Below are 10,114 nucleotides of genomic sequence, written 5' to 3' on the forward strand. Positions count from 1 at the left end.
ATCTAAAAAATGAAAGACTGAAATCAATGCACTAGAAATAGAAAAGGTGAAATCACAACTGACACCACCAAGATCCAGAAAATTATTAGCAACTATTTTGAAACCATGTACTCTAATGATCAGGAGAATTCAAAAGAAAAGCACCGATTCTTAGATACACATGAATTACCAAAACAACCAAGAAAATGTAAAATTCATGAATAATCCAATAATAAGCATTGAAATTGAAGCAGTAGTAAAAAAAAAAAATCTACCAATTAAGAAAAGCCTAGGTTCCTGTGGATTCACTGATAAATTCTACAAAAACTTCAGGGATATCCTAATGCTAATACTCCTCAAATTCTTCAATGGAATGGAAAGAAAAACAGTACTCCCTAAGTACTTCCTGGAAGCCAGCATTATACTGATTTCAAAACCAGACAAGAATCGAACCAAAAAAGAAAACTACAGGCCAATCTCTTTATGAACATGCACACTAAAATCTTCAACAAGATACTGGAAAACAGAATGTAATAAATTATCAAAAAGATATACACCATGACCATCCCAGGGATGCAGGGATGGCTCAAAATACGCAAATCAACAGATGTAATGTATCACATAAACAGAAGCAAGGGTCACATGATCATCTTAATAGATGCAGAAAAGCCTTTGACAAAATCCAATATCCATTCATGATAAAAAAGAAAACCTGAAGAAAATAGGTATGGAAGGATCTTATGTCAGTCTGATAAAAACCGTTTGTGAGAAAACTACCACCAACATCATATTAAAAAGGGAAAAACTAAAACTTTCTCTCTAAAATCAGAAACAAGACAATCTTCACTTTCACTTCTTGTTAAATGTAGTATTCAAAACACTATCAGAGTGGTCAGGCAAGAGAAAGAAAGAAAAAGCATATGTATAGGAAAGAAAGAAATCAAATGATCATTATTTGCAGATGATATGATTTTCTACATAGAAGAACCTCAAAATTCCATCAATAGACTCCTAGAATTAACAGTATTTCTGCAATATAGCAGATACACAATCAACCCCCCAAAATTGATAGCATTTCTCTAAAATAATAATGAACTCACTGAGAAAGAATTTAAGAGAATAATAGCATCCAGAAAAAATGAAATACTTAGGAATTAGCCTAACCAATGAAGTGAAAGCCAAAACTTGGGGATGAGATAGACATCCAAGAACTGGAGGCATTTAGAATCCCCAATAAACTTGAGCAGAAAAGAACCTCTCCATGACAATCAAATTGCCAAAAATTCAGAACAAAGGAAGGATTTTTTTTACTTAAATTCTTTTATTGGTACATTTTAGGTATACAATATGTTTATATTTATCATTGGGTGCTTGTACCTGTACATGATGTACCTTGGTTCTTATTTTTTCCCCATTACCTGTGTGCCCTTCCCTATTTACACCAATTTTTGTTTCCATTTTTTTCTTTTCTCATAATTTTTCCTTTCCCTTCTTTCCTTTACCCTTCCCCTCCCACTTTCCCTACCACTTTGGACCTTTTCTTCCTATTTCAAATTATCAATTATTCATTTTAAATGTTTTAATCCTTATTTACACTTTCAGTTCCTCACACTAAAGATACTACCTAAAAGCTGTGAGAGTGAATCTCCAGTTGACAGAAAACTCACAAGAATAACAGCAAATTTCTCAGCAGAAACTCTAAAGGCTGGGAGGGATTGGAATGATGTATTTTAAACCTAGAAAGAAAATAATAACCAAACTAGATTCTTATATGTTTAGAATTGAAGGAAAAATAGTTTTAAAGATAAGCATAAACTGAAGAAATCCAAGACCACTAAGCTAGCATTGCTAGCTAAACATAAAAGAAGTCAATCACAACCACAAGATCACAGGAGAGAATGAATCTCATTAGAAAAGTAGGTTAAAAAATGAGAATCAAGAATGAATTTAACACTAGAGAAATAACAAAATGATGGGGTTGGTGTTTTCCTCTCAATCATTACCCTCAATGTAAATGCTCCTAATTCTCCAATTAAAAGACACAGACTTGTAAAGCCTATGAAAAATCAATATTCATCAGTATATTGCCTGCAAGAAACATACTTCCTCTGCAAATAAATATACAGACTGACGGTCAAATAATGGAAAATGATACTCCAAACATCTGGAATCTGAAATCAAAGAGGAGTATAACTAAATATAACATATCTGAGAGAGCAGACTTCAATCCAAAATTAGTCAGAAGAGACAAAGAAGGTCACCATATACTGGAAAAAGAAACAATCCATCAAGAAAAGATAACAATTGTAAATATATGTGCACTGATCATTGGGACACTTAATTTCATAAAACTCAATACAATTAGAGTGAGTGACTTCAAAACCCTACTTAAAAATATGTAGGTCACTCAGACTAAAATTCAACAAAAATAAAAATAACTACACTATAAATTAAATGTATTTAATAGACATTGGCAGAATGTTCCATTCAACAATAGCAGAGAACATATTCTTTCCAGCATTCACATAACTTTCTCCAAAGTAGGCTATAAAGTAAGTTTTAATGAGACAAAAAAAGAAATAATCTTATGCATCCAAAAGATCACAGTGGAATAAAAGTACAAATTAGCAGCAAAAGAAACCACAGAAACTATACAAACAGATGAAGATTGAATAGTACTCTTTTAATCAGTGGTTCATTAAAGAAATAAGAAGAAAAAACTTTCCTAGAATCAAATGATAATGAAAACACAATATACCAGAATCTATGAGATGCAATGTAAGAAGTTCTAAGAGGGAAGTTGATAGACATGAGGCCCTATATTAGAAACAGGGTGCTTTCAACTAAATAACCTAATGATGGATCTCAAGCTCCTAAAAAACCAAGAATAATTCTAGTCCAAACCCAGTAGAAAGAAAAAAATAATAAAGATCAGGTCTGAAACTAATGAAGTAGAGAGTAAAATAAAACTCAGATTATATATATATATATATATATATTCAATGAATTAAAGAATTTTCTTGAAAAGATAAACAAGATTTATAGATCTTTAATCAAATTAACAAAAGAGAGAAGACTCAGAACTATAAAATTCAAAATGAAAAAGGTGATATTACAACAGATGCCAGTGAAATTCAGATAATTTTAAAAAACTTTTTAAAACATATTCCAATGAATTTGAAAATACAGAAGTGGATAAATTTCTAGACACATATGACCTATAAAAATTGAACCAAGAAAATACAAAAAATCCTAAACAAATCCATTACAGACAATGGATTGAAGCAGTAATAAAGGGTTAATATTTAGAATATAGGAAGACCTCAAAGAAAGTAACACCAAAAACTTCAAAGAATTGGCAAAAGAATTGACTAAATACTTCTCAACAGAAGTATATGAAAAAAATGTTCTACATTTTAGCTATTTCAAAAATAAAATCAAAACTAATTTGAGATTACATCTCATTTCAGTCAGAATGGTTACCATTAACAATATGAAAAACACAAATGCTATCCAGGATGAGGGGCAAATGGAAGCATTCTACACTGTTGGTGAGAACGTAAACTAGTACAACCACTATGAAAATCAGATGGAGTTTCCTCAAAAAACTAAAAATAGAAACACAATTTTGTCAAGCCCCCAGGTTTATTACTGAAAGAAATTAAAGACAGCATATTACAATGGTAACTGCACATTCATTTTTTTATACTGCACTTAGTCAAACTATAGAAACAGCCTAGATGCTGTCAGTAGATAAATGGATTAAGAATATATATATATGAAAACTATTCAGCCATAAAAAAGAACATAATAATATTATTTGTAGGAAAATGGAAGGAATTGGTGATTATTGTGTTAAATACTTGGTTAAATATCACATATTTTCTCTTATATGAGGAATCTAAGAAAAAAGAGGTGACTACAAAGACGAAGGAAGTAGAATGTAGACTATTAGAAAAGAGGAAGGGGATCAGAGGAACAAAGAGGAGGGTAATGGGAATGAAAATAATCAAAGTATATTACATACATATATCAATATGTCAACACAATACCTAATATTCATTATTACTAATATATGCTAATAAATGTTTAAAAATTTAAAAATTTAAAAGATTCAGGATGGAAACAAAAGCAGAATTATTCATGTCTGACTTTCTCTGATTCTCTATATTCCTCTACTTTGTTCTTTTTCCTTTAACATATTCTTTTAATATATTTTCTTCAATATATTAGGGGACAACAGAAACACTGGAATGCTCACTATGTGTCTCAGTTACTTTTCTCATTGCTGAGACAAAATATCTGACACCAAAATTTAAAAGAGGAAAGGTTTATTTAGCTGACTGTAGAGATTTCAGTTCATAATCATCTAGCTTCAAGGCAGGGTGGCACGGCAGACAGGCATTGTAGGGGAGGAATAGTTCATGACAGGCAGAAGGCAGCAAAGCAAGCAAGCAAGGGAGGACCACAGCTCTTTCTATCCCTTCTAATCCAGGCTACTTAAGGTGAGTAGCACTCAGACATTTAATCCTAGTGAGGTTGGTTCTAGCATTGTACCTTGAATTAATCCCAGCATCACACACTCTAGATCCAGCCACCACTGAAAAAGCCTCACCTAGGACCCCAAGAAGCTTTAGAGAGACATGTAGACACAAACCATAACACTATGCAAAGGACAAATGTGGATATCCTACAAGAGGAAGGTACACCTGCATCCAACTTTAATAGCAGCAAGATTCAGTGAAGTTTGGAACTATCAGTTCTCTTGTGGAGGGTTCAGCAGCCTCTGCATTAGCATAAGTGGTTACCAATCAAAATGACCATGCAGTACATCAAGGTAGCTGCAACAGCACAACTAATGACACTCATGAAAGGGGACTTCCAGAGCTGCTTCAGAGTGGAAAGAATGATGGGATAAGTGTATTTGAAGCAAGGTGCAATAGCAAGGGAATACGAAAATTTGTCCTTTACTGTAATAATTTAAAATTTAAAAATTAAAAAATTTAAGCATTTATTGTATTTTAAAATTATACCTCATATATGTTAATACCCTTTTTTATCTTAGCTTGCTCAAATTGTACTTCTGTCATGCACAATTTAAAAGATACCTGATATATGATAAGCCCTGTCATATTTGTCCCAGCAACAGTACAATATCCATGGCCTAAATGTACCTTCATTCCCCCCCACTGATTAACAGGATTTTTAAAATACTTCATCCACAAAGCAGAAATTCTGAGGGACATCATGTTCACAGAGGAAGTAGCACATGATAATATATAGCTAAAGTTAAAACTGAGGTTAAGTGTTACCAATGACAATTTTTTTCATCTACAAACCGAATGCATGTCACAAAGCACATTTTATGTTCAGAAGAACAGGATATTGGATATAATCTATTCTTGAAATCATAGGTGTCTTCTAAAAAACCTAACTTTACATCAGAGCAGCATATGGTATGAATGTAATTATACATTTTAATGAACATGAATCTTTTCCTATTAGCAAACTATAGTGAGCAAATATTTTTAAATATTTACTTTGGATATAGTACTGTTATAATAAAACAGAGTGGGTGTTTAACAAATAGAAAATTAGTGTAAAGGGCCAGGGATTTAGCTCAGTAGTTCCGCCGCCTACCTCACAAGTGCAAGGACCCAAGTTCAATCCCTGGTACAAAAAAAAAAGAAAAGAAAATTAGTGTAGTTTTATTTCCTATCATACAAAATACTATATATCTGTGTGCATATATATTCAGGTATATGTATGGATAAGCATGTATATGTACTATATGCATGCATATAATAATTTGATAAGATGAAAATGAAATAAATATAAAATTTTTAAAAATAAAACAAAACATACTGGGGCTTTACTTTAACAACAATAACACAGAATCAAGTGTCATTTGTACCCACTCTGGATCCAAAGGAAGTAGGAGTCAGGAAGATCTCATTTTACCAGAATACTTCTTAAAATAGGGACCATTAGCCAGTACCAAAGCCTGCCCTGAAAAGGAGCTTTCAGGAAAAGTTACACTGTTGTGTTCTCCAACTAGGCTTTGTGAACTATGTATTGGGATTACTGCATCATGCTGTGTCTATCAAGTCCAAGTCCTCATCTGTTACTTTCAAGTCACGACCAGGGCAACTCAGATGGGCTCACTTCTCTTATTTATACCTGTTCAAGTTTTCTTTTATGGCTACTTTGCTGAATATTAGAAGGTACTACAAGTCCAAGACATCATCAATTGATTCCAAATAAATTCATTAAACACTTGTACTGCACTCTACATAAGAGACAACAAAAGAATTATGACGTGGAAAAAAAGGAGAGGAAAATGTACAGGAATAAACAGGTGGGAGAAATAAGTAAAGTTGCACCTAAACTGTTCAACCAATTAGAAAGAGAAAAAAATCAGAAAGGCTTAGTTTCATGTGATGTGGAAAAGCATGACAGGTAAAGAGGTAAGAAAAAAGACATACAAGTTAGAGACCTAAAGATATAAAATAGTTTGATTTAATTGGAAGTGGCAGGACCTCTGAATATCAAGATTGTAGAGTAAGGGGATGCTTTACCTTATACGCAGAGGAATAAGGGAGGGGGTAGATGTTAAATCTGGCATGATGGCATACCTGTAATCCAAGAACTAGGAGGGTTGAGGCAGGAAGATTGATGAAAGTTCTAGGTTAGGTGGAGATATGTTGTGAGTTCAAGGCCAGCCTGGACTACAAAGTGAAACTGGTCTCAAAAAACAAAATAGAACAAAAAACCCCCAATGTTGTCTTAGTTACTTTTCTCTCCTTTCTGAGACAAAATACCTGGCATCCAAAGTTAAAAGCGAAAGGTTTATTTGGCTTACAGTTCATAGAGGTTTCCGTCCATAATCGGCTGACTCCCAAGCAGGGTGGCCTGGCAGAGAGGCCTTCCAGAGGAGAAATTGTTCATAGTGGTCAGAAGGTAGCAAAAGCAACAAGAGATCTTAATAGTGTCTTTCTGCCCTTTTTATCTCATTCAGACTGTTAGGATTAGGGCAGTGCCAAACCAATCACTCACATGTAGTGGTTTACTAATCACATACCCTTAATCCTAGCATCATACACTCAAGATTCAGCTACCTATGACCACATGAGGCTTTGGGGGGACATCTAGACACAAACCATAACATTCCACCCTTGGGCCCTCAAAAACTCATGTACATCACTTTACACAAAAGGCATTTATTCTATCTCTAAGAGTTGCCAAAGTCCCAACAGTTTCAGTATTGCTGAAAAGTCCAAAGTCTCCTCTGAGATTTAAGGCAAATTCCTTAGCTGTACAGATGAAAAGAAAGTTAAACATTTCCAACATTCATGGCACAAGATAGACATTACCATTCCAAAAGGTACAATGAGGTATACAAAATGGGACCAAAGCAAGTCCAAAATTCAGCAAGGCGAACATTAAATCCCATAGTTCCACTTGTAGCATCTCTGGAAATCCGTGGCAAATTGTGAACTCCAAAGGGATTGGGTAGCTCCCAATCACTGCTGGTTTTTGTAGCTCCCATTGCTTCTCTCTGGGCCTGGCTCTGTTCCCTCCTGGCAGTTTTCTTCTGACAATCCATGTTCCTGTTTTTTCCAAACTTCTGGGATCTCTACCTCATATTCAGCTTCATACTCACAGCTTCACACACTGCCCTCTCAGGGGCACACTTCTTGGCCTTCCAGGCCTTCTTCTGAAATCTGGGTGGAAACCTTTCTGACCCCACAACTCTTGCATTCTGCATGCATCTAAAACCAGGATCACATGGATGATCCCAAGGTCTGCTGCCAACTGGAGCAGTAGTAGACAGGCTTCCCTCTCTCTTGGCTGTACGGATGGAGAGCCTGGGTCACTGAGCACTCTGAATCCAATTCCAAGGAGTAAATTCTCTAGGCTGCCGCCATTCTGGAACATGGTGCTCTGGAGCTCTCTTTTCAAAGCAAAGTCTTTCTTTTCACTTTTGCAACTTGGAGGCTGCAAAGGGTGGAGTCCTGTTGCTTCTTGTGATGCCCTTAGGCCATCTTTCCTATTCTCCTGTTCCTCCTCTACTCTGTATTTGCAGTTCACAGCTTTACTGGAACTTCCTTTCTGACCAAACTCAAAACATTTTACATCATTCTGCTGGTATCTTTGCTCTTGAGTCTCAACATAAATCTGGCTTAAATCCCTCAACAGCAGTCATACCATGGCCTCAACCTTAGAATGCCTTGAAATTTCTTCTGCCAGATCAATTAGTCCACCACCCTTAATCTCAGTCTCAGGCAAAGTCTGGACACTAGCAAAATGCAGATAAACTTTCTGCCATAACACACATCATCCAGAGTCCATCAGCCAGTGCAGTTCTTCTTCCCAGTAGAAACCTCCTAAGTCTAGTCTTTAGACTTTCTGGCCTTCTGAGCTCTAACCAGAATCTCCCATGCAGAATAGCCTAAGGTGTTCCAGCTCGACTTCTTTAGCCAGCATCTCCAAATCTTTTCTAACTCTTCGCTTTCCCACAAGCCAGTTCCGAAGGCTCTTGATCCACACAGCCAGGTAATGTCATAACAATGACCCTACTCTCAGTACCAAATTTCTGTCTTAGTTACTTTTCTCTCCTTGCTGAGACAAAATACTTGACATCCAAAGTTAAAGGGGAAAGGTTTATTTGGTGTAGAGTTTGTAGAAGTTTCAGTCCATAATTAGTTGGCTTCAAGGCAGGGTAGCATGACAGACAGGCCTTCCAGAAAAGAAACTGCTCATGGTAGCCAGAAGATAGTAAAAGCAAAAAGAGACCTTAACAGTGTCTTTTAGTCTCTTATCTTATTCAGGCTGCCTTCAGATTAGGGCAGTTGCCAAACCAATCACTCATATGTAGTGGTTTACTAATCACATACCCTTAATCCTAGCATCACACATTCTAGATTTGGTCACCTATGACCACATGAGGCTTTGGGGGACATCTAGACACAAACCATAACAAATGACAATATCTGTAAAGAATTTAGAAGAATAAGGCTTTTGGACCAATGTCTTCCCAGTGTTATTTAGGGACTCAACTACTCAGATATATCTGGGATAGAATTCAAAAGGCTTGCAAACTTAGATGAAAAATAAAATACATTTTCATTTTTACCAATTACAATGTGAAATTTAACTTTTCCTAAAATTATAGTGGTACCAGCAGTACCTATGACTTTCTCAACAGAAGAAACCAGGTATTTTCATTTTATATTATAGGTGTCACAGATACTTTGGAATCATTTGTATATTATTCAGTTCTTCAAAATACTGGTAGTTTTAAGACCTGCTGCTATATCTCATTGTTTATTTGGTTAATACAAAAGCATATTGATAACTATAATTTCAATATGATAACTATATTTCACAAAAGTTTGTGTCATAGTTATATTTATATTACTCTATGATTTTAAAGTAATATTCTGAAAAGGATTCATATGTATCCTTTCTCAATTGTAAAAGACTCTATAGGTGAAAAAAGGGTTAAGAACCTCACATTGGAGTTATTTTAGATTCGTGCTTTAGAAAAGAAATTGGTCAGCACTGCAGAGTACAAAGAAGTTTTGAAGATAAAGGCTTTAGTTAGGAAGATAAAGTCATTGTTTAGATGAGAGATGATGGAAATGAAAAGAAGCACTAAAATAAGAGTTCAAAAGGAGAAAGCTATTGGGGAAAAAGGAGAAGTAGAACAGAGGAAAGAGCAGGTATCAAGCCCTAAACTCGGTCCATATGTTCTAAGAAACAGAAGCAAGGCAGCATGACTAGAAGGTGGTGAGGATGGGAAGTATGTGGCCCTATGAGAGTGTAGGGAAGATGGGGTAGATTTTCTGGTCAATGTAGCCTGGACACTGAGATGTTATCTTCACCTTCAGAGAACAGGAAGTCATTTAAGAAGTTTAAGCAGGGCAAGCAAAGTATTTTATCTTATTTAAGAGTAACTGATTGTTGTGTAAAGAGAGGATCCAGGGAACAAAAGAATAGAAGTGGGAAGCCAAATGGGAATGGTGGTGGTGGATGAGCAAAGGTGGTGTAGCAGGAAAGAGGTTAAATATGGTATGATAGTTAGTTTTAGATATCAATTTGACTAGGCTACAGTGTGGAAATAATTGGTAAA

The sequence above is a fragment of the Heterocephalus glaber genome, unplaced genomic scaffold (assembly GCF_053883595.1).
Source record: "Heterocephalus glaber isolate CG9 unplaced genomic scaffold, H.glaber_assembly_v1.0 deba00000122, whole genome shotgun sequence".
NCBI lineage: Eukaryota > Metazoa > Chordata > Mammalia > Rodentia > Bathyergidae > Heterocephalus > Heterocephalus glaber.